Source organism: Rhinoraja longicauda, chromosome 14 (assembly GCF_053455715.1).
Source record: "Rhinoraja longicauda isolate Sanriku21f chromosome 14, sRhiLon1.1, whole genome shotgun sequence".
Lineage (NCBI taxonomy): Eukaryota > Metazoa > Chordata > Chondrichthyes > Rajiformes > Arhynchobatidae > Rhinoraja > Rhinoraja longicauda.
In genome coordinates, this window is record NC_135966.1 from 34,749,837 (window position 1) to 34,775,336 (window position 25,500).

A 25,500-nucleotide genomic window follows, 5' to 3' on the forward strand; every position below is an offset into this window, starting at 1 on the left:
GCTGGAGTACCTCAGCGGGTTAGGCAGCATCTCTGGAGAGAAGGAATGGGTGACGTTTCGGGTCGAGACCCTTCTTCAGAAAGGGACTTGGGTGTGCTGGTGCAGGATTACTAAAAACTTCATCTACAAGTTGAATCAGTAGTAAAGGAAGCAAACTCAACGTTAGCATTTATTTCAAGAGGGCTTGTATATAGGGATGAAATGATGATGCTCTATAAGGCGCTGGTAAGGCCACATTTGGAATATTGTGAGCAATTTTGGGCACCATATCTAAGGAAGGATGTGCTAGCTCTGGAGAGGGTCCAGAGGAGGTTAACAAGAATGATCCCAAGAATGAGTAGATTAACACATGATGAGCGTTTGTCGGCACTGGACCTTTACTCGCTGGAGTTTAGAAGAACGAGGGGAGATGTCATTGAAACAGACAAAATAGTGAAAGGCTTGGATAGAGTGGATGTGGAGAGGACGTTTCCACTAGTGGGAGAGTCTAGGACTAGAGGTCATAGCCTCAGAATTAAAGGACTTTCTTTTAGGAAGGAGACGAGGAGAAATGTATTTAGTTAGAGGGTGCTGAATCTGTGGAATTCTTGGTCACAGAAGGCTGTGGAGGCCAAGTCAGAGGTATTTTTAAGGCAGAGATAGATAGATTCTTGATTAGTACCGATGTCAGAGGTTATGGGGTGATGGCATGAGAATGGGGTTAGGAGGGAGAGATAGATCAGCCATGATTGGATGGTGGTGTAGACTTGATGGGTCGAATTTTACTCCTATAACTTATGACCTTCAGCGTCATATATGACCCAAAGCAATGAAATTTTTACTTGCTGCAGCTTTACAGGCTCATTAGAACATACAATATACAATAAATTATCAGTTATTCATAGTAATCCAGACCACGAGTATCCCTTCTTTATTCTTTCAAATTAATGGCACTTTATTGGTCAATAATAGTCGTTCATTGAGAGGCGATTCATGAAAGCTTTTAATTCATTTATTTCACAAAATGCTGGAGTAACTCAGCAGGTCAGGCAGCATCTCAGGAGAGAAGGAATGGGTGACGTTTCCAGTCGAGACCCTTCTTCAGACTGATCTTAAGATTTTTAAGAAATCTTAAGATTTAATTAATTTAAATTCTTGGGGAGGAATTTTCAATTACCACAATTGAATAATTCATGGAAGGTTACATCTGCACACAATTCCACAGAATAAATCAAGCACATGCAGTATTTAAGAACATAATGAAGATATTTTACTGAAAAAAAATCTATTTTCTGTTGCTCAGTATAATAGTTATTTGATGACTGACAAATTTATTGGGAGTTTCCCAATCCTTAGGCCAGGATATGAGTCCATAATTCCATTGTTAGTAAACGGAAAACAATGAACGCTGACTGCCACTTTCCCAAAGATCTTCGAGCCAGGAAACTTCTACACGTCTTCCCCGTGACATCCAACTATTTTCCAAATCTATCCAAACTCCCTCACTAAACATCCTGGAAAATTCATTTTTCTCATCTGTTGACAAAACTTGTTGGAACAAATTCTTGACCTACATCAAAAACAAATCACATTAAACATTTCCCGTACCATTTTCAGAATGTATATTTACCAAATTAAATTAATTGCAGTGCCAATGAAACATTCTTTTTGTTCTTGCTTACAAATCTGTCACTTTGTCCTCCGTGGTCTGGTGTCGTGCACAATTAAAATAATCTTTTTGTCTTTCACATATCTAAAATAGATTGGATCACACTTATTCCTATAGAATTCTCAATGATACCTTTTTGCCCATAATGTTTTTCACTATACCTTGGTGACAATAATAAACCAAAATCTATTCTTGTAATTGCCCGATCACAATTACAAAACTTCATGCATCCCACAGATATCTGCAACATCTGTAAAGACGACATGGTGACATTTCAAATAAATCACAAAACACGTACCGTTGAAAGAGTGAGGTTGCCAGAGGAAGTGGTTGAAGCAGATACAATAATAACACTAAAAGACATTTGGACAGATACATGGATAAGAAAATTTCAGAGGAATATGGATCAAATGCAGGCTAGGGGCAGCTTAGATTGGCATCATGAGCAGCAAGATCCCAAGGGCAACACAAAGTACATGAGAAACTTAGCAGGTCAGGCAACAGGTTGCTACTTGATCCACTGAATTACTCCGGTTTGTATGTGTGTATATGTTTATGTGTATACCATGCACTCGACACAGCCAAAACGGTACAGGACAGCGCAATAATTTTAGGCCCACCCTACTCACCATTCCCCTGTGGTGTGAATAAACCCACTTTTGTTACTTTTAAAAAACTATTTACCGAATAAACTTTAATAAATGCACTCCCCCTCCCCCCCGGGGTACAGGAGGTGGGGAGTGAGGGGAGTTCAATTTAAAGTACAAGGGGTGGGGAGGGGGGGGGAGAGGAAGGGAGGGGAGAGGGAGTGGGGGAGGGTAGGGTGCTAGACCAATGCAGGAGAGGTTTTGGGGTGCTTCAAAGTGGGCTGAGGGGAGGGTGGAGTGGGTGGAGGGGGAGGGAAGCACACTCTGGCTGCAGCGCTGGCGGCACGGGGCCGAGATGAGTGGCACCCTCTCCCCTTCCCTGTCCCCCCCCTTGCCCGCCCACGATCCCAGGGGACACTCCCCACCCGGCAACAGGTTTCATCAGATGGAGACAGTTGCCGGGCCCACAGGGTCATCAGTTGGAAGAGGGTTGCCCGGGAGAGGCCCGCAGGAGATTTGGACCCAACGGGTCCACCTCAGTCTAGTATGAAATAAAAAGGAACCACAGATGCTGATTTATTCCGAAGATAGACACAAAATGCTGGAATAACTCAGCGGGTCAGGCAGCATCTTTGGAGAACATGGATAAATGACGCTTCAGGTCGTACCCTCTGAAGAAGTCTGAAGAAGTGTTTTGCACCGCCAAAATGTCACCTATCCATGTTTTCCAGAGATGCTGCCAGACCCGCTGAGTTACTCAAGCATTTTGTGTCTATATTTGGAAATAAATGGATTGTTCGCGATGAATAGGGTGCTTGGATCAGGATCAGTTCCTGTGGATTGGAGGATAGCAAATGTTATCCCACTTTTTAAGAAAGGAGGGAGAGAGAAAACTGGTATTTATAGACCAGTTAGTCTGACATCAGTGATGGGGAAGATGCTGGAGTCAATTATAAAGAACGAAATTGCTGAGCATTTGGATAGCAGTAACAGGATCATTCCGAGTCAGCATGGATTTACGAAGGGGAAATCATGCTTGACAAATCTACTGGAATTTTTTGAGGATGTAACTAGGAAAATTGACAGGGGAGAGTCAGTGGATGTGGTGTACCTCGACTTTCAGAAAGCCTTCGACAAGGTCCCACATAGGAGATTAGTGGGCAAAATTAGAGCACATGGTATTGGGGGTAGGGTACTGACATGGATAGAAAATTGGTTGACAGACAGAAAGCAAAGAGTGGGGATAAATGGGTCCCTTTCGGAATGGCAGGCAGTGACCAGTGGGGTACCGCAAGGTTCGGTGCTGGGACCCCAGCTATTTACAATATACATTAATGACTTAGATGAAGGGATTAAAAGTACCATTAGCAAATTTGCAGATGATACTAAGCTGGGGGGTAGTGTGAATTGTGAGGAAGATGCAATGAGGCTGCAGGGTGACTTGGACAGGTTGTGTGAGTGGGCGGATACATGGCAGATGCAGTTTAATGTAGATAAGTGTGAGGTTATTCACTTTGGAAGTAAGAATAGAAAGGCAGATTATTATCTGAATGGTGTCAAGTTAGGAAGAGGGGATGTTCAACGAGATCTGGGTGTCCTAGTGCATCAGTCACTGAAAGGAAGCATGCAGGTACAGCAGGCAGTGAAGAAAGCCAATGGAATGTTGGCCTTCTTAACAAGAGGAGTTGAGTATAGGAGCAAAGAGGTCCTTCTACAGTTGTACCGGGCCCTGGTGAGACCGCACCTGGAGTACTGTGTGCAGCTTTGGTCTCCAAATTTGAGGAAGGATATTCTTGCTATTGAGGGCGTGCAGCGTAGGTTCACTAGGTTAATTCCCGGAATGGCGGGACTGTCGTATGTTGAAAGGCTGGAGCAATTAGGCTTGTATACACTGGAATTTAGAAGGATGAGGGGGGATCTTATTGAAACATATAAGATAATTAGGGGATTGGACACATTAGAGGCAGGAAACATGTTCCCAATGTTGGGGGAGTCCAGAACAAGGGGCCACAGTTTAAGAATAAGGGGTAGGCCATTTAGAACGGAGATGAGGAAGAACTTTTTCAGTCAGAGAGTGGTGAAGGTGTGGAATTCTCTGCCTCAGAAGGCAGTGGAGGCCAGTTCGTTGGATGCTTTCAAGAGAGAGCTGGATAGAGCTCTTAAGGATAGCAGAATGAGGGGGTATGGGGAGAAGGCAGGAACGGGGTACTGATTGAGAGTGATCAGCCATGATCGCATTGAATGGCGGTGCTGGCTCGAAGGGCTGAATGGCCTACTCTTGCACCTATTGTCTATTGTCTATTGGCCCCCAGATATTCATAATTTAAATCAATAATTTGGTAGAGGGAAATTTCATATTTCCAAGTTTACTGATCTTTTAAATTAAAAAGTATTGTGTGTATAGATGAGGTTGCAAAGAGACTTCAAGTAGACATGGGGACGCTGAATGAGTGTTCAAGATAATGGCAGAATGAGACATAATTTGCTGAAATTAAAAGTTATATTGTTTGGCATAAGTATTAGAAAACCTGAACATTGTCATGGTCAAGTTTATTGTCATTAACACACGTAAATTGAGATACATGTAAAATGAAAATCTTCCTTAGAGCAGCATCACAAGCACAGACTTGGACAACACACAAGAGCAAATTGCACACAAATTACACATGAATTCTGCAACACAGTAAAAAGAAAAAAGTGCAAAAAAAATCAACACAATTAAAAAGTTCATAGTAGGTAACAGATGGTTCATAGTGTTCCATTGCCATGGTAAGATTAGGGTTGTGCGGATCATTTGAAGAACCCCTTGTAATTATGTTTCCTTGACTGAGATCCTCGAGAACAATGATCATAATCACAATCGTAATTTATTAGCTAAGTTTGTTTTGCAACATACGAGGAATTTGGTTTGCCATAGTCATACCAATAAAGCAACAATACACACAACCCCATAAAAAAATTGACACAAGTATCCACCACAGCGGCTACTCCACATTCCCCACTGTGATGGAAGCCAATAAAGTCTTATCTTCTTTCCTCCTTTCCTCCCGCGGTCGGGTGAGTCGAACCCATCTGCAGCCGGCGATCGAGCTCCCACGTCGGGACGGTCTAAGCTCCCGCATCAGGGCAGTCGAAACCCTGCGGCTTGAAGTCCCCGAAGTCGGCTGCTAACCAGGGAGCTCCACGATTTTAAAGTCCACAGCTCCCACAGGATGGACCACCAAAGGCCGACCCCTGGCAAAGGGATCGCCCGTTCCAAGACAGTAAGTCCACAGGCTCTGCGGTTTTGGTGCTCGAGAAGCCCAAACAAGAAGCCACCAACTCCACGATGTTAGGCCGCAGTGCAGACAGCGACTGAACACAGAAAAGGTTGCATCTCCATCAAGGAAAGAGATAAAAGTTTCCCCCTCCACCCCCCACAAATACAAATCTAAAGATAAACAAAAACATACATTTTACACCAAACTAAAAACACAAAGGAAAAAGACAAACGGTTGGCGAGGCTGCCATTGTGCGGCGCCCCCTGGTGGATAATGTAGTTCATCGAGCTATTTTAGTGAACCACGATTTTTATTACAATCTGGCGCTTTTGCAGCTACATGAATGCAATGACCCATTGCACGGCTATTTATCGTCTTCCATACAAAATAGATTTTGAATTCTGTCTTCAAACAATGTAATGTTCAGAGCTGGGATACTCCAAGCAACTAAGCAGTCTCTTGTTATAGGTCACATACATTCTGAATCAAAATCTATTGAGATACTTGAGCAAAACACAATGCTGGAGAAACTCAGGCAGCATCTGCAGAGGGAACGGACAGGCGACATTTCTGGTTGGGATCCTTTAGATATTTTTTAGTAGTGTTTTACTACATTTGGATTTTCGATGTTACGTCAGTATAAATACACAAGCCATTTTTAATTGAAAAAGGAGCGATTTATACAAACAGTGCACGATGTGTTGGAAATTCTGGTTCCTCTAACATTCACTGCTTTTATTCGTAGTTATCAACCCTGTTCATTTTGTTTTGAATTTCATAAACTGTGAAGGAAATAATTGCAGTACTCACAACTCAAAATGGCATCAATTATTGCAATGTAGGATTAAGGAACTGCAGATGCTGGTTTCTCAAAAAAAAAGTGCAGGAATAACACAGTAAGTTGACCCACTGAATTGCTGCAGCAATTTTTAAAAATCAATTATTACAAGCCATTATTACTGATCAAATAAACCTATCCCTACTCTGCTACTGGCAACTCTTCAGTTTATAGTTTTAGTTTTAAAGATACAGCTTGGAAACAGTCCATTTGGCCCACCAAGTTCAGGCCAACCATCATTAGTTTCATGTTACCTTCACAAACTACATACTAGGGGCAATTCACAGAAGCCAATTAACCTACAAATCTGCATGTCTTTGGAATGTGGGAGGAAACTGGAACACCCAGATTAAATCCACATGATCACAAGAAGAACGTGCAAACTCCTCACAGAGAGTACTCACAGTTAGAATTGGCACTATGCTGCCATCAAATTCAATCTCATGAACAGACAAGGCAGCAAAATAATTATAGATCAAAAAATCTTATGCATCGTGTTATTTTATAATTCTATGATAATATGACCTGGACAATGGAATATTCTTTAATAAAAAAGGGAACTGCAGATGCTGGTTTATACTAAAGATAGACAAAATGTTGGAGCAACTCAGCAGGTCAGGCAGCATCTCCAGAGAAAATGAATAGGTAATGTTTTGGGTCAAGACCCATGGGTTCATTTTCTCCAGAGGTGCCACCAGACCCACTGAGTCCATTTTCTCCAGGGATGCTGCCTGACCCACTGAGTTACTCAAACATTTTGTGTCCATCAATGGTATATTCTTTCATTATGCACACTCACAAGATAATTAACACTCCTTGCAATTCATTTGACACAAGTTCACAGGAGAAAGGAGGTGATCATTACGCCATGAATACTAACCGCACTTGTGAAAGCTGTTAATTAAGGAAACAAAGCTTCACCGAAACCAAGCCCCACCCAAAAACGAACCAGTATTAGAGAAACAGTAGCATTGCATGAATCTTTTGCCAAATTCCCCTCAAAACCTTTGGCATGCTACTTAGAAAATGACTTAATCATCGAACATAAACATCTTTTTTTACATTGTTTATTGCACCAGAAGTTGAGAGATGAGCAGACATGCAAAACAAATTACTTCAATTAAAAAAACTGTATTAAAAGTGTGTAGGAATGAACTGCAGATGCTGGTTTATACCGAAGTTAGACACAAAATGCTGGAGCAACTCAGTGGGTCAGGCAGCATCTCTGGAGAAAAGGAAAAGGCGATGTTTCGGGTCAGAACCCTTCTTCGGACTGTATTAAAAGTGATCATGTTTTGGCATTAAGTGTACACCACTTATATCTGATACGCATTCAAAGCTTGTTAGTGACTGAATATCTAACCTGAAAGCACCACTTGTAGCATAAACTGCATCAAGTCAAAACTACAATTAGTCATAACTTTTATCTTCCGGTACATAACACTAGTTATCTGTGGCATATAACTGCCAAATACTATCACGCAAGAAAAAAATGACCATGACTAAATGTTTTTTTAGCAAAAGATGGAAATGCCTAAACGTAGAAACAAAGAATTGCAGATGCTGGTTTATACCAAAGAGAGACACAAAGTGCTGGAGTAACTCAGCAGGGCAACTCTAGAGAAAAAAGGATGGGCGACATTTCAGGTCGATACCCGTTTCACTGAACACCTCCTCTCATTCCGCCTAGGCCGAAGCGATCTCCAGTTGCCAAACACTCGACATTGCCATACTGGCCTTTCTGTCCTGGACCTCCTCCACTGTCACAGTGAAGTCCAACTCAAATTGGGGGAACAGCACCTCATATTTTATTTGGACAGTTTTAGCTCTCTCTCCATCCCTCTCCCACCCTAGTTCTCTGACTAGCTTCATTGTCCTCCTGATTAATTTTACTGACATTTTACTGAATGTATGCCTCGTTGTCACCTTCCTCTCAGCTAACAATGTACCATTCTACATTTCCTTGATCAACTTCCGCTTTGACCTGTCATTTTCACACCTTAACCTACCATATCTCTCGTCTTCCCATCCCGACTCTCAGTCTGAAGAAGGGTCTTGATCCAAAACGTCACCTATCCTTTTTCTCCAGAGATGCTGCCTGACACACTGAGTTACTCAGCACTTTGATTCTATCTATGGAAATGCCTACTTTTCTCCATTCATTCTATTGAGGAGACCTCACAAGCCTGACCACATCTGATTTAATAGATGACAGAAATGAAGCATTTAGCCTGACAAATAATCATTGGTTAAAAACAGCAGTAGTAGTTATGCTGCTATCTAATTATTCTAAAGCCTGGACTAATAATCACTACATTGATCATTCACTCCCTCTGTCACCAGCACACTGTCGGAGCATTACAATCGACAAAAGGTGCCCCAAAGAAAAATCAACACTTCTTCAACAGTACTTCCCAAGTACTTCAGTACCCTGCCAGCTAATGGGACAACTGCAGAAAGTGCCTGTGAATATCAAACACCTCTCCAGGTGAAAGGTCGTGACAAAAAAAATCGCTGAATGTCCACTTCCCTCCACAGGTGCTGCCTGACTGACTGAGTACCTCAAGCAACACATTATTTGTTCTAGATTTCAGTCTCTTGTATCTGAACAGATTTAAGTTTCCCCTCAAAAATCATGTCCCCTCCTGACCTGGAAGAACATTAATCAAAGATAAAGGAAGCCACTAGAAATCTGAAATAACAACCCCCCCCCCACCCCCCGAAAAAAATGCTGCATCTAGTTAGCACATCAGGTAGAATGTTTGCAGAAAAGAATACAATCAAGTTTCCAGAATCTTTCATCAGAACTAAGTTAATGATAAGAGGGAAGCAAAAGGATAGACAAAGGGAACTAAAAGATAGGAAAGGTGTGTACAAGCCAAGAAAGAGAAGTTATGGTTTGTTAATCAAGCCATTCATCTGATCGAGACACAAAATGAATTTCATTTCTCAACAGGAAATTTCTGCACACATTACAGTTCTGAAAAAAGATAAATGTTCCAAATACTCAGGATAGGAGATCAGGTGGAGAAAGAAACAAGTTAACTCTTCAGGTAGTTGACCCATCATCATTACTTTTATTCACAAGATCAATGGGACAAAAGCAGGTTGAAATAATATGTTTATTCAGAAAACTTCGCTTGTAGACCTTAATTAGAAGTTAGAAAATCAGGGACACAAATCGAATGGCTGCAAAGAGACCTCCAAATGAAATATTCATGAACACTTAGGATCAATGGCAAGATATTCACTAGAATTTACTTTAGACTTTAGAGATACAGCACCGAAACAGGCCCTTCGGCCCACCAAGTCCACACCAATCAGTGATCACTTCGTACACTAGCAATATCCTACACACTAGTGACAATTTACTATTTTTTTACCAAAATCAGTTAATCTACAAGTAGGGTCTTGGACCACAGACCTGCATGCTAAACCCAAATGCCTCTGCAAAGGAGTCCTGGTAAAAGATCATTGACTTAAAATATTGACTGCTTCTCTATCCATTGATGGTGCCCGACATACAAATTACAAGCATATTCTGTTCCAGTCTTCCATTAACCAACCTCTTACATTACATCCTTATGTATTTAAGCATCCAAAATACTACAATTGGTATCTGAAATCACAAGGAGTCCTTTGATTTTAAAATTCATACTGCCATATTCATATTTCTTCAAGGTGCACTCTCTAATCTCCTCCAATTCACAATCCTCGAACATCTCTGCACTTCTCCAATGCACTTGCCCAGATGCCAATGTTGCCCAGGCTGAAAAGAAAAATCAGTACCTTTCAAAACATCTTAAAAACAATGGTGTGAAAGAAAACAAGTGTTACAAGTGGCATCGAGTGCTTAGTTTTAAAAAGAAAATGAGCAGCCAATCTTAGTGGTTTACAAGAAAAATCCCAAGAGGGAATTTCATCCCATCATATGGAACAACATTTCCAACTAGTTATGTCCTTTTTTTAAAATTACTTAGACCATAACATACACTTGCAATTACTATTAGCTGGCATATTCTATTGCAGTAATAAATCATTGCCCAAGCTGCAGAGAAAAAAGGTGGTTCCTCATTTTATCTCTACATATATAAAACTTTGGAATGCTACCATTCAATTATGAAACAATGTTAGTGAAAACACCATCTAACCATCTTCCAAAAAAAAAGGCAATTGTAGTTTAAGTGAAACGGTGGTTCTTCCTACTGTTGCACTAAACTGCACAATACTTGATTCCAGCAGAATTGCCGTTCTTGCTACTTCTCTATTGTGGTTTCTAGCACAGGAAATATCAGCTTCTAACTTTGGTGCTTGGATCTATAAAATGTGGGCTGATACATCCTCTCACCAAGCATGCAATTGTGTAGTATCATGCAGCAAAAACAGACTAATTCCTAAAAACTGCAGTGCAGTCACTGATTCAGGCCGAACTATGACATGGAGTAGTGTATTTCCCTGAAATTGTGAAAAAGAGAACATAAAATTGGTCATTTAAAATATATTAGTTTTTTTTATCTGCTTTTCCCTCTTAGAACTTCCTGTTCTTACCAAGTTAGTTCCATGGGGATCAGTCACCTCCCAAGATAATTTTCAACTGAGCTGAGATAAAAAGAAATTGCAAGATATGCCACTGTGATAAAGATCACAGCCATTGGCAATCTTGCATTCAACCAATGGCCCATCCCAGGTTTCGGGGAATTCACTAAGTATCAGACATTTCCACTTTCTTTCTAGAAGTACAAAGGACTGTCAGAATATGCAATTATTACCATTTTCATTTAACTCTGCAAAGATCTAAGATTAAGTTTGGAGAACTCCATTATCTATCTTGCTTAATCAGGCAGCATTCGGCATTCAAAAGAACTGTCATTGCATATTTACAGGTCAGGTGAGGTACGGGTACAATGAGAATTTTGCTCGAGGTGGCATCACAGGCATAGACTCGAACAACACACAAAAACGTAAATTACACATAAATTCTACAAAATAAGGAGAAAAATTACTACAAAATAAAACAAGATACTAGTGCAAAAACACATAATTAGACAACAAGGTTAAGATAGTGCAAGAGGTAATCTGTAGTCTTCCATATCTGACATCGGGTTAGGGTTGTGCAGGGCGGTTCCAGAACCTAATAGTTGTCAGAAAGTCGCTGTTCCTAAAGCTGCTAATGTGGGACTTCAGACTTCTTTCTGTACCTTCAGTCTAACAGCAGCAAGGCATTTGACATTTCCGCAAGGCATTTGACAAGGTTCTGCATGGTAGGCTGCTCTTAAAGGTTAGAATGCACGTGATCCAAGAAGCGACATTAAGTATCATTGAGATAGCCGACTGGATAGAAAATCGTCTTCATGGAAGGAAGCAGAAGGTGACGGTGGAAGTTTGTCTTTCGGACTGGAGGCCTGCGATCAGTGGTGTGCCTCGGGGTTCGGTGCAGTGCACATTGCTGTTTCTCACTGATTTGGATGGGGACAAACAAGACATAATAATAATAATATTCATTTATTGTCATTGCAACGAGTACAACGAAATTAAAAAACAGCCAATCCTGACGGTGCGTACAAACATATATGCAATAAATGCAAAAACAAATAAATACATAAATACAATTAAATTAAGTACAAGATTTTTTAACGGTGTTGCCTAGTGCACAGGTAGTGTTCAGTTCTCGTATGGCCCTGGGGTAAAAACTGTTCTTAAGTCTGTTTGTTCGGGATTTGATTGACCTGAAACGTCGACCAGAGGGCAGATGAACAAACAGACGGTGGCCGGGGTGGGATGGATCTTTTATTATTTTGCCTGCTCTACTGAGGCAGCGTAGGCTGAACAGGTGCTCCAGGGAGGGCAGTGAGCAGCCGATGATTTTCTGGGCCGTCGTGATGACCCTCTGAAGGGCCTTCCTGTCCTTTTCTGAGCAGCTGGCATACCATGTGGTTATACAGTATGCCAGCACACTCTCGATGGAGCAGCGATAGAAGGACAACATGAGCTTCTCCTGCAGGTTGGTTTTCCTGAGGATCCTCAGGAAGTGGAGTCTCTGCTGTGCCTTCTTTACTGTGGTGATGGTGTTGGTAGACCAGGTGAGATCCTCTGCGATGTGCGTACCCAGGAACCTGAAAGCTGGTACCCTTTCCACGCAGACCCCATTGATGTAGAGTGGGTCGTAATCTCCACTGGTTTTTCTAAAGTCAATTATAAGTTCCTTTGTTTTGGAGGAGTTCAGGACCAGATTGTTCACTGAACACCATGCTGCCAGCCTTTGGATTTCATCCCTATAGGCTGTCTCATCTCCTTCTGAGATAAGTCCAACCACAGTCGTGTCATCCGCGAACTTGATGATGGTGTTGGTGGGATGGGTGGGGGCGCAGTCGTGAGTGTAGAGGGAGTAAAGGATGGGGCTCAACACACAGCCCTGTGGTGAGCCGGTGCTCAGTGTAATGGTGGAGGAGAGGTGAGGGCCTATTTTGACTGTCTGGGGGCGGTTGGTCAGGAAGTCCTTGATCCATTTGCAGATGGTTAGGGAAAATCCAAGGTCGGAAAGTTTGGTGACCAGTCTGCTCGGGATGACCGTGTTAAAGGCAGAGCTGAAGTCGAGAAAGAGCATCCTCACATAGCTCCCCATGATTAGCAAATTAGCAGATGACACTAGAGTGAGTTGTATTGTAGATAGTGAAGATGGTTGTCAAAAATTGCAGCAGGATCTTGATCGGTTGGGCAAGTGGGCTGAGAAATGGTTGATGGAATTTAATACAAAAGAAGTGGCAGTGGAAAGTCTAACCAAGGCTGCACCTACACAATGAATGGCAGGGCTCTGGGGAGGGTTGCAGAGCAGAGGGATCTAGGAGTGCAGGTACGTAGTTCCTTGAAAGTGACACCACAGGAAGATAGGGTGGTCAAGAAGGATTTTGGCACATTGGCCTTCATCAGAGTACTAAATGTAGAAGTTGGAAGGTCATGTCATGGTTATAGAAGATGTTGCTGAGGCCACATTTAGAGTATTATGTCCAGTTTTGGTCACCCTGTTATAGCGAAGGTGTTAAGCTGAAACGGGTTGCCTGGATTTAAGGGCCAGGGCTATAGAGAGAAGTAGGGCACACTATGAATTTATTCCTTGGAGCACAGGAGGATAAGGGATAATCTTATAATGTTGTATAAGATCATGAGAGGAATAGATAGGGCAAATATATGGAATCTTTTACCCAGAATAGGGGAATCAAGAAACAGAGGTTTAAGGTGAAGGGGGGGGGGATGAATTAGGAATCCAAGGGGCAACTTTTATTGCACAAAGTGTGGTAGGTATATGGAGCAAGCTGCCAGAGGATGTAGTTGAGGTAGGCACTATCACAATGTTTAAAAAACATTTAGACAGGTACATGGATAGAATAGGTTTAGAGGGATATGGGCTAAACCCAGGCAGGTAGGACTTGTGAACATATGGCATGTTGGTCGGCATGGGCAAGTTGGGCCAAAGGGCCTATTTCAATGCCATATGACTATGCGAAGCAGCACAAAGAATGAATCAGACAGGTGCATCCACTTTTAAGCAATAATCTGATTGCTTTTACTTTCACTGGTTATTTCAAATTCCTGGGCATTAACATCTTTTTTTCAAGTAGATAATGAGACAGTAGTGATTATAATATTAAAGAACCAGCATCAAATCACTAATCATAGAAATGAATGAATTAATTAATTAATAAGTTTAATGGACAAGTAGGTGCATATACAAGGAATGTGCCATGGTGCTCCGCTCACAAATGACAACACAAACATACAGTTAACAATTAAGAATAAAGCATAACCACATCAGAATAATAAGGATACAACATTACGGTCTAAACATGTGGGTGTAAATAAACCAAACCAAAAAAAGAGATGACAGACTTTGGTTATTGAGTAGAACTAATACACGGGGAAAAAAGCTGTTTTTATGTCTGGCTGTGGCTGCTTTCAGTCCGGAGTCGCCTTCCAGAAGAAAGTGCTTCAAAAATATTGTGGCCAGGGTGAGAGGGGTCAGAGATGTTCTTGCCCACTCGCTTCCTGGCCCTTGCAGTATACAGTTCGTCAATGAGGGGAGCCCTTCGAAAGTCTACAATTAGTTCCACTGTCTTAAGAGCCTTGAGCTCCAGGTTGTTGCGATGACACCAGTGTCACTTCCCGCCTGTAGGCAGATTCCTCCCCATCCTGGATCAGTCCAATCAGGGTTGTGTCATCTGCAAACTTGAGAAGCTTGACAGAGGAGTCTGTGGAGGTGCAGTCGTTGGTGTAGAGAGAGTAAAGGAGAGGGGAGAGTACACAGCCTTGCGGTGCTCCTATGCTGAGGGTCTGCGGGTCCGAGAAGTGCAGGATTATGTTTCTCGAACCTGCCGTAAAACTTGTTCAGGTCGTTAGTCAGCTGACGATTGTCCAAGGAGTGGGTGTTTCCTCTTGTAGCTGTTGATTTCTTGCAAGCCCTTCCAAACTGAAGAGGTGACGTGAGCTGAGAACTTGCTCATCAGCTTCTAGAGTACCTTTCCTTGGCAGCTCTGATTCCTCTTCTCAGCTTGTACTTGGTCTGCCTGTAGAGGACTGTATCCCCACTCCTGTAGGCCTCATCTTTTGACTGGCACAGCTGTCAGAATTCTGCTGTGAACCAGGGCTGGTCTTCATGGGAATGCAACTGTCCTCCCAAAAGCTGACATAGGATGTCAATGTCTGTGTACTCATCGAGGCTTGTGGTTGATTCCCAGAACACATTCCAATTCAGTGCATTCAAAGCAGGACTGTCGTTTTTCAATGCCCTCGCTCGTCCACCTTTTCGTTGTTCTGACCACAGGTTTAGCAGATTTTGGTTTCTGCCTGTAGGTCGGAATAAGGTGAACTAAACAATGATTGGAGAGACCCAGAGCCACCCGAGGAACAGAGCGATATGCGTTCTTGATTGATGCGTAGCAGTGATTAAATATCCTCTCCTCTCTAGTGGGGCAGGTAACATGAAGTCTGAAATTGGGAGCTCACGACTGAGATTGGCCTTGTTAAACTCCCCCAAAACAATGACCATGAAGTCCGGGAAGTCACTCTCTACCCTCAATACCTGGTCAGCGAGATGCGTTTGTGTCTCACGTACGCAGGCTTGGGGGGGGGGGTGGGGGGGTGGGGGGGATGTAAACCCCACCGAGAATAAAAGAGGTAAATTCCCTCGGAGAATAAAAGGTTTTGCAGTTGATAAAGAAAGATTCTAGATTGGGGGAACAGAAGTTAGACAATATCGTGATGCCGTGCACCAGTCCTGGTTAGTGTAGAAGCACATTCCACCTCCTCTTGATTTTCCCGCTGCGTCTGTGTCACGGTCTGCTCTGTGTAGTCGAAAGCCAGCCAGTTGCAGTGCGTTGTCCGGGGTCGACTCACGCAGCCAGATCTCAGTGAAGCACAGGGCAGCGGCTCGAGAGAAGTCCTTGTTAGTGTGGCACAGGAGTTGTAGTTCGTCCACTTTGTTGTTGAGAGAACGCAGATTTGCGAGAAATATACTCGGGAGCGGTGTGCGTAATCCTCGTCACCGGAGTCGGGTGAGTGCTCCAGGGTGCTTCCCACGGGTCCTCCTCCGTTTCACCTCTATACTAAATTAATTATCTGGTGCAAATCTACAGGAGCTCAGCATTGACAATGATATCAAAGCAAGGCCTCATCTGCTCTCTCAAGTGGAAGCAAAGAAATGCATGGACTCTTTTGGTGGAGATGGGGTGGAACGGAAATAAAATTGAATTATCAACACAAAGCCATTATTCCTCAATCAATACCACCAAAGCAGATAATTAATATTGGTAAAGATAGAAACAAAGTGCTGGAGTAATTCAGCTGGAAAGGCAGCATCTCTGGAGAAAAAGAATGGGTGACATTTCAGGTCAGAACTCTTCAGAAGAATCCCGACCTTTTTCTCCAGAGAGCTGCTAGCTGACCCACCGAGTTACTCCAACACACTGTGTCTATCTTTGGTATAAACCAGCATCTGCTTTTCTTTGTTTCCACTAATTAATATTGGTATTGGTTAATTATTCTCATGCGTATGAGATACAATAGAAAACTGTGTTAAACTTTAGTTATATTTAAAAACCATGGCTCAGAAAACTGGCTTCTATGAACAGTAAAGCATCATGCAATGAATAAATTCTAAGCTGTTGTGGAAGTAAACGATGCATTTGGTCTTAAATAATGCATCTCATTTCTTGCCCGCCAATGACCCACACAAACCACACAAACTATTCCCTTGTGAATTTTTGGACACTGATGTTGACACTGAATTTTTTGACACTAATTCTAACAACAAATTAAGTTGTTAGAATTACAAATTAAATTCAATGACATATATGTTTTGGCTGGATGCTTGGTAATATTTTCTGTATCCAATTGCTACTAAGATGCATAAAATCAATCAGTGTCACATTCACAGATACAGTCAATAAGATATTGGATATCCACAAAATATATTGAAATGGATAAGATTGCGAAATCTCTACATTACTTAAAGCACAGCACTCCATAAAAAAATCAATTATGTAAATCGTGTGACTGGATGAATAAAACAAGAAATATTCTAACAAACTATGGAGTGAAGTTCAAAATGATTCTCCAATAATCAAGGGTGATATTTTTTAAAAATCAGAAAAAGACGATTATACCAAAATATATAATTGCATTTAAACATAGCCTTGGTCCGATACATAGAATCAAAGTGTTTTTCACAGCTGGATATTCAAACTAGTTACAGGGATAGCAAAATATAATAAATCTTGAAGAAAAAAAGCAAAATATTGCCCTTTTACAGTTACACTATTGTACAGAAAGTGCATACATTTATGCAACTATTGACCTTTCTCAAAGATCAAGGTATTATTTTAAGCTTAAAATTTAAGACATTTCATTGGGCACCCCACCCTTCGCAGTTCTGTAAATAACCAACACCTTAAAATAACTAATTGCTCAGTAAACCCGGAGCCTTGCCCTGTGAGCTCATTCACTGTAACACTGGTAACTTGTAACACCATCACACTGTTTTCAGGCAACAAGAAAGTCCTTACAAGAATTAATCACCTAATAAGGCTTTTGGCAGCATTTGTAATCCGCAGCAGGTTTTGCCAACATGAAGCATCGTATACTTAATTCATTAGCACCGAGCATGAGTAGGTAGGATATTAAGGACAGAAAATGCTGTTAATACTCATCAAACTAGGCAGCACCTGTGAAGAGATACGGCCCACATTTCAAGTCAAGAGACCCTTTGCCCAACCGTCATAAAGGGTTTCAGATCTGAAACTTTAAAGGGCCTGTCCCACTTAGGCGATTTTTTTGGCGACTGTCAAAGTCGTAGCAGATCGCCGAAATTTTCTTTAACCCGACGACAATGACCACGACAATGCCGAGTCAGGTCAAGATTACACCGTCTTCGGAAACATTGCGAAATTCCCACGCTGTCAATGCTTCTCCGGCGTCCTAATTTTCGCTGAAATCACTGACAAGTCGGTAAATACTTGAGTTTTGAACCTCTTGCATGGGTTACTTAAAAACCAAGCTTCACTGTAACAAGGCATATACTGGATTTACTTCCAGTTTACTAATAGCTGTATTTAAAAAATAAAATAAAATTTAAGTGGTTAAGTGGATTTTTGTGAAAAGTTTGTGGGCATTCTTTGAAAATGTACGGGAGATGCATATCTGGTTTCTGGGTTGCATATCTGGGTTGGGAGCCCACTTTAATGGCTGATGGCCATAAACATTGCAAAAATTCCCACGCTTACCTGACCGTCAAACTGTCGCCTACAATCTACCTGTCAAATGTCCTGACGGTAAATAAATTGGTTAAACACAAGCATTTTATGATATTTTTAAATGACTTTACTTATTTTAATATTATGTGCTTCTAAATGCATCCAAGAGAACCTACCAAACCTGGAGATAGCATGAGACAGCGCCTGCAATAAGCAACGCTACCTGGCGACAACCCAGCTGTCCCCGAGAAATTTCAAACCGGATGATTTCTCAGCGACGCGCTGAGATCCACTACGATTTTTGGAAGACTCCTCATGATCATGCCCGCGACACTCCGGCGAACTGTCGGTGACAGCCTAGTCGCCGGCAGTCGCCTTAAAATCGCCTAAGTGGGACAGGCCCTTAACTCTTGCTTTTCTGTCAACCCCGTTTCCATTATTTTGTGGTTTTATTTCAGATTTCCAGCCTGACCCAATTTTGATTTTCCAAGAGCATTAAAGGGTTAGAGAAAGTGCAGAAGAGATTTCACAGAATATTGTTAAGTATACATAATTTAGTTGTGCACTCCATAAAGGAATAGAAATAAAGATAAACATTTCAGTTAAAAAGTCCAATTTAATTATAAATAATAGATGTATCAATAAATTCCATCAGTTCCAACAATATTCAGGTATAACCCGGGAATAAAAAGGCATAACACCAACATGTTCATTGAATTAGTCTTGTTATAGTTTATTTTTAATCGCCCATCACAAACAAAGGACACTGATTGAAATGTAACGCTTACTGATATTTTCTATGCTCCTTCTTAAAAGATCCATTCAACAGAAATTGACATTTCATTCCATAACTGTTTCAGTGAAGTACTTTTGCACATTTTGTCCATTTGCAAAAAACGTTTTTTTTAATATACTTATTGGAACTAATCAAGCTTTTAATCTGTAATCTTCTTTAATGCAGAGAATTTCTATTTCCTTCAACAATATTATTCCGATTAGTCCTTGCCTTGGTTCATCTGCTTTATCCAGGCTCAACAATTTTCTTGAATGCTCTTTGTTTCTCACCCTCCAAAATTTAAGCCCGACCAAACCTCTGCTGTCTAGATTCCACCGTCACCAGGTACCATTCTCCCTACAGTGCAAGGATTATTGATCTATATTGAATCAAGCTCCATAAAAGTCAATTTCTCATCCTTCCCCTCAAGTATCTCCATAACCATATCTGCTCTTATTTCTGTAATCCACTTTATCCCCCTCAATCCACCTGCAGTTGCACAGTGGTGCAGCGGTAGAGTTGCTGCCTTACAGTGCTAGAAACTCGGGTTTGATCCTGACACAGGTGCTGTCTGGACGGAGCTTGAACGTTCCTCCTGTGACCAAGTGGGTTTTCTCCAGGTGCTCCAGTTTCCTCCCTACACTCCAAAGACATTGCAAATTTTAAATTGTCCCTAGTGTTAAGAATAGGTTTCATGTACAGGGTGATCACTGGTCAGCGTCGACTCAATGGGCCGAAGGACCTGTTTCCGCGCTGCATCTCCAAAGGCTAAAGCTCACCATAACTTCATGAAAGTCCATGTTTTTGCACTCTCAGCCATTTTATTTCCCTTTTACCTCACATCTGGTAGGCAGAACTTTCTCAACACCGCGCTTCAACCTAAATCTTTCCACCTCTCAGTCTTTAAGGTGCTTCTTATAACATGTTGTATTTTCAGTTTCCAGGATCAGCAGTAACCTAGTTTTATAACTTGACTAATGCTCCGTTACTGTTAGCTGGACATCTTGGTCGACATGGACAAGTTGGGCTATAGGGCCCATTTCCATGGTTTATTACTATTCATGATTAAGAATGGAATTGAATACTTTAATGTCTGTGTCAATGCTGAATGATTTTCCATTACATTAGATTTCATATTTCACTCAAGCATTGGCAACTTTGAGCATACTATCATTATAACTGCCAAAATAGGGAAATGTGGATATAATAACAAAGCAATTGCTATGGTCACCACAGATAGCAAGTAATATGGACAGCTTCAACATAACTCATGAATGAGATAATAATGTCATCGGAAATTCCACATTAATCTTTATCATAAAATTCCTTTTACAAGTGCAAAAGATGAGGCGTTGTCATGAAACCCTTCAACTAAATACTCATCTGCAATATTTGAGTCAGTCTTTCCCACCCAAATATTATAACAAAATTAAGTTCCACCCAGCTAATATTTTTTTAGTTTCTTCATAAAATTATTGTTGAGAATGCAGCCTCAAGATGAATTCAAACACCATCATTAAAATTATAAACCTACAGTTCAAAAGGACTCACACTGAGCAATGGACAAAACAGACAACAATAATAAATATAGACATAAAATGTTGGAGCATCTCAGCAGGTCAGGCAGCATTTCTTGAGAAAAGAAATAAGTGACAATTCATTTTGAGACCCTTCTTTAGACCCGTTTCTGAAGAAGGGTCTTGACCTGAAACGTCACCTATTCCTTTTCTCCAGAGTTGCTGCCTGACGTGCTGAGTTATTCCTGCATTTTGTGACTATCTTCAGTGTAAACCAGCATCTGCAGTTCCTTCCCACACCTGTAATAAATATACCCTGTTGGATTTTCACAGTGATGCATATAGAATTGCGGATTTGAAGGACAATCTGTATAAATGCAGTCTGTGGGCTCCACGGAAGCATTGTAAAAGTAAATTTTGAATTTCAGGGATCTTGGTACTCCAGGTGACACCAGTAGTCAGAGTGGAACCTATGTTGTTGGAGCTGTGAAGCAGCAGCATGAACTGTTACAGCACCCTGCCATTCACAGCAAGTCCCTGGAACATAGGGATAATTTCACACATTTCAGAAACCCTCCTTTCAAACCATTACAGACATTAATGATATAATCCACCAAGGCATTCAGTGCCCCAGCACGGCTTTTCATTGACTCAAAGGGTGGGGTACGTATATAGAATAAACTGCCAGAGGAAGTGATTGAGGCAGGTACATAAAAGGAACATTTAGACAGGTACATGGACTGAAAAGTTTAAACGATATGGTTTAAATACAGGCAAATGGGTGTCGCAGTAAATGGGTGTCTTGGGCACATAAGAGTTAGGCTGAAAGTCCTGTTTCCGTGCGGTATAACTCGATGACTGAGACGAGTTTTTGAAAGCCAGGATCCAAAATCCAGCACAAAGTTCATAGTCTATTGGGGTGTAGTAATTCTTGTTCATGTTATAATTATTCATATAGTCATCTCAGTTCTTTACTTCCTGTTCATTTTCAAAATCTGGACAGCACTAACAAGGCCAACATTTATTGACAAACCCCAATTGATAGTGATGAGCCACTTTCTCAAACCACTGCAGTCCATCTGAAAAACAACATTTTTCACTACACATACAATAATAAACCAATACCAATGAAGGTACGCCCACGGTTGTTGTATCAGAAGTACCAGGAATTAGATTCAGCAATGATGGAAAGGCAAGGTAATACCAAGTCAGAATGGTATGCAAGGAAACACTGCAGCTTGTGGTGCTCTCATGCACCTTGTTTCCCTTGATTTTCTGTGTGTTAGACCCTTTCTTTTCTTAGCTTTAGACTCATAAGTTAATAAGGTGCCAGTGCAAGTTTTATATACTAAACACACTGCAGTCAAAGAGTGGAAATGCTGGATGGAATGAATGTTTGGCATGGTTGTTGGGGGTCCCAATCAAGCAGATGTTGAGCTTTAGGAGATGTTAACATTGCACCATTTTAGTTAGAGTGAGGCCCAGCAAATTGTAGGAACAGCACCTCATATTTTTGTTGGGTAATTTACACCCCAGCGGTATGAACATTGACTTCTCTAACTTCAGATAGTCCCTGCTTTCCCTCTCTATCCACTCCCCCTTTCCAGTTCTCCCACTATTCTTCCTATCTCCAACTACATCTTATCTTTGTCCCGCCCTCTGACATCAGTCTGAAGAAAGGTCCCGACCCGAAACATTACCCATTCCTTCTCTCCCAAGATGAACCACTGAGTTACTCCAGTGTTTTGTGTCAATCTTTACTGAAGAGATGCAAATGAAATTGAACATTGAACAATCTTTTGTAAACAGACCCCCTTTCCAGCTTTTGATGAAGGAACTCATGTACCAATGTCCTGAGACTCGAACAATTGATGCCTGGCACCCATCATCGTGTTTTTTTGTACAAGGTATGACTCCATCCAAGAGTCGTGTTTTATTGTTATATGTCCCTAAATGGAGCAATAAATTTCTTACTTGCAGCAACACAACTGAATAGTGCAAAGATAAAAACAATGCCCCCAAGCCTTAGTTCAGCGCTTATATGGAGGTTGTAGTGTTTATTAGTCTAATGGTTGGAGGGAAGGTTGCTCCTGAACCTGGATGTTTCAGGTTTCAAGCTACTTTCTTCCTGATGACAGGAGTGAAATGAAAGTGTGGCCAAGGTCTCTGATGATGCTGATTGTCTTTTTGAGGCAACTCCTGTAGATCCCTTTAATGGTGGGGAGGTCAGTACCCGTGATGGACCAGGTAGTGTTCACCATTATTTGCAACATTCTTCATTCCCGAACATTCGAGTTGCCAAACCAGGCCGTGATGCAACCAGTCAATATGCTCTCTACTGTACACCAGTAGAAGTTCAAGAGAGCATTCATTGGCATTCCGAATCTATTTAATCTTCTAAGGAAATAGAGGCATTGATGGGCTTTCTTTATGATTGCACTGAAATGGCTTCCCATGGATACCCTCTGCATTACAGGACCATCTTGATACCACACAGAGTTACATGTTGATTTGATGTCACTGGTAGTCACTCTCATCTCACCTCTTGTATTCTGCTCTTTGGACTGAAGCTGTAATGAGACCTGAATCAAGTGTTCTCAAGAATACCCTAACTTCCGGGTGAAGTTTGGGTATTCACTCAGAGTATCGAAACTTCACTCGGCGAGTAAAACATTGGTGAATAAGTACCACACAACAGCTCTGTCGATAGTGTCATGCATAACTCTGTTGATGATTGAGAATAGTCTGATAATGCTTTAATTAGCCAAATTGGATTTGTTCTAATCCACTAACTCACCTTGTTCTCTGTCCTCTTAACGATTACCAATACTCAGCATCAGAACTCTCCCATCCGAAGAGCCATAGCATTATAATTAAGGTAAACACTATGTCAGAATGCATTTTGTTGTTAACAATGTCTTTGAGTGGATTTTTCTTCTCTCTCGCTAAGAATTACCATGTGCAATAAGAGAACCTTTGCCTGCCTAAGATTAAACGTAGTGGCAACTGGAATTAAACTTTCTACTCGGCTTGTGGCATTAGTCTCGATGCTCTGATAATGCAAGTCTCTTAAAATTTAAATGTACATTTCATAAGAAGTCACATCAGATCAGCCACTAATTCAAAGCTAAGAAATCACACAGCTGAGCATAATTTTTTCAAATTATTAGAGAATCTCCTAAACCATTCGCTGAATATAGAATTTGCACTTTTACGTGTCCGTGTCTGGTGATATGACATTGCAAGATAGCTCCACTGGTGCCCTTGTCTTCATTCTGTATTAATGCCGCATTTTTTTCTGTCACTGTCTGACTGCCTGTTATCTTTTCAACTCTGGTTAAACTTCTGTTCTCTCTTCCTTCCTCTGCTCTAATCGAATTATTTCTCTTCTCAACTACTCTCTCAGATCAGAACCAGTCGAGATGGCCATCCAGTCAAGCCACAAACTGTCTTTCTGGACACAGAATGGGGGGGGGGGGGGGGAAGAGACTCCAGGGCTGCGAACTGTCATTCCAGTCATTCTCTCGTTGCCTTCCAAGGTCACAATTATTGTGGAATGCATTGCAAAGAGTACATCCTTGGCCATGCAGTATTTCTCAATGTCTTGATATGGATGCTAAATCTCTTAAATCAATTTCCTTTTTATTTATCAACTTTTATTTGAGAAGAATATGGGCAGTGGGTAGTTTGTAGCGGGGAAATACACAGAGTAGAATCTATTTGATTTTATTTTCTAAGTGGAAGGAATGAGGATTTTGGAAGGTTAATGGGTATTTAATAGATTCAAGTAGGTCTGAGATTGTTCCTCACCTTGTAGGCTGAAGTTGGGTGTAGACACAAGGAACTGCAGGTGCTAGTTTACCAAAAAAGACACAAAGTGCTGGAGTAACTCAGCGGGTCACATAGTATCTCTGGAGACCATGGTGACCCTTCTTCAGACCTATTGTAGGAGGGGAAAGAGGGGGGAGGTGGCAAGTGATAGATAGATACAGGTGTAACAAGTTAGACGTGCAGAAGACTTCAAAATGTACTATATTTGTGGCCTGGGTGCCTGGTCAACTACTTATTTCCCCATACACACTGCATGCAGCCACCTACAGCACAATTTCACAATTTAAAGGGGAAGGGTAATCCTGAAATGGGAAAGTAGAATGAAAATATTGAAAGCAGGTTGCAATGATACTTTAGCATCCATTGGAATGACAAATTGAAGGTTGTGGGGAACTGACAAAGGAGAAAGTTGAGGCCAGCATAGATCCCCCGTGATCATATTGAATGGCATGACATGTTTGAGAGGCATGGTGTTTGAGAGGCAACTTTCTTGTGTTCTTTACATGGAAACTGTATATTTTGCATGTTTCATTACCATGTATTTATTTCTGTTGATACAAACAAGCATAAGTAACATTCACAAATGCATACAATCTGTGTGCTAATGTAAACTTGCCACCATCAGATGTTGGCATTCTGCAAACATTCTTGACAAAAGTGCACTTCAAAGTCAATGACAAGCACTAATCCTATTAGTTAACAACTTCCCTGAATTATTTCTTAATAATGAATTGAATATAATTTCTCTCAGACCTTTATTGTTCAAGTTTCCTAAAGTAAAATGTTGTCTCCAATTAACGATTAATACTTTACTATCAGATTTCAACAAAACAAAACACAAATAAGCATGGAAATGACAGGTTTAATCCCTTAATTCTTTATAGTCTGAAGGCGAATAGAATAAAGTGTAACACTATCCTACCGACTTCTTACCACTAAATTAAAGGTGTTATTCAGCAGTATGTGCTAAAAACAATTAACAGGTCAGGCAGTATCTGAGATGCTTAATGCTCCGATGACTTGTTGTCAGAATCAAGGTTATTATGGATAAATAGCTTAAAGGATGAACATACAGATGACAATTATAAAAGAGAAGGGAAAAGGAAAATGATTGCCCAGGAAATTATCAAGCAGAAACAATGACAAAAATAGTTCATCTTCCAGCATTTTGCAATTTCCAAAATTCCTTATACTATGCTAATTTGCCTCACCATATTTCCTTTCACCTGACCTGCTGAGTCTTTTCTAAACATTTTCGCTTTTCAGCGTTTTATTTTAATAATAATATTCTAGTCTTCATCTA

The 25,500-nt window shown here is 41.1% G+C and overlaps 1 protein-coding gene across 1 annotated transcript in view; it reads right to left on the reverse strand.

Moving 5' to 3' along the window:
• LOC144599770 (protein diaphanous homolog 1-like) overlaps nt 1-25,500 on the reverse strand; it is an 83,713-nt gene that overhangs the window by 46,680 nt on the left and 11,533 nt on the right. The gene's annotated exons all lie outside the window — the stretch shown is intronic.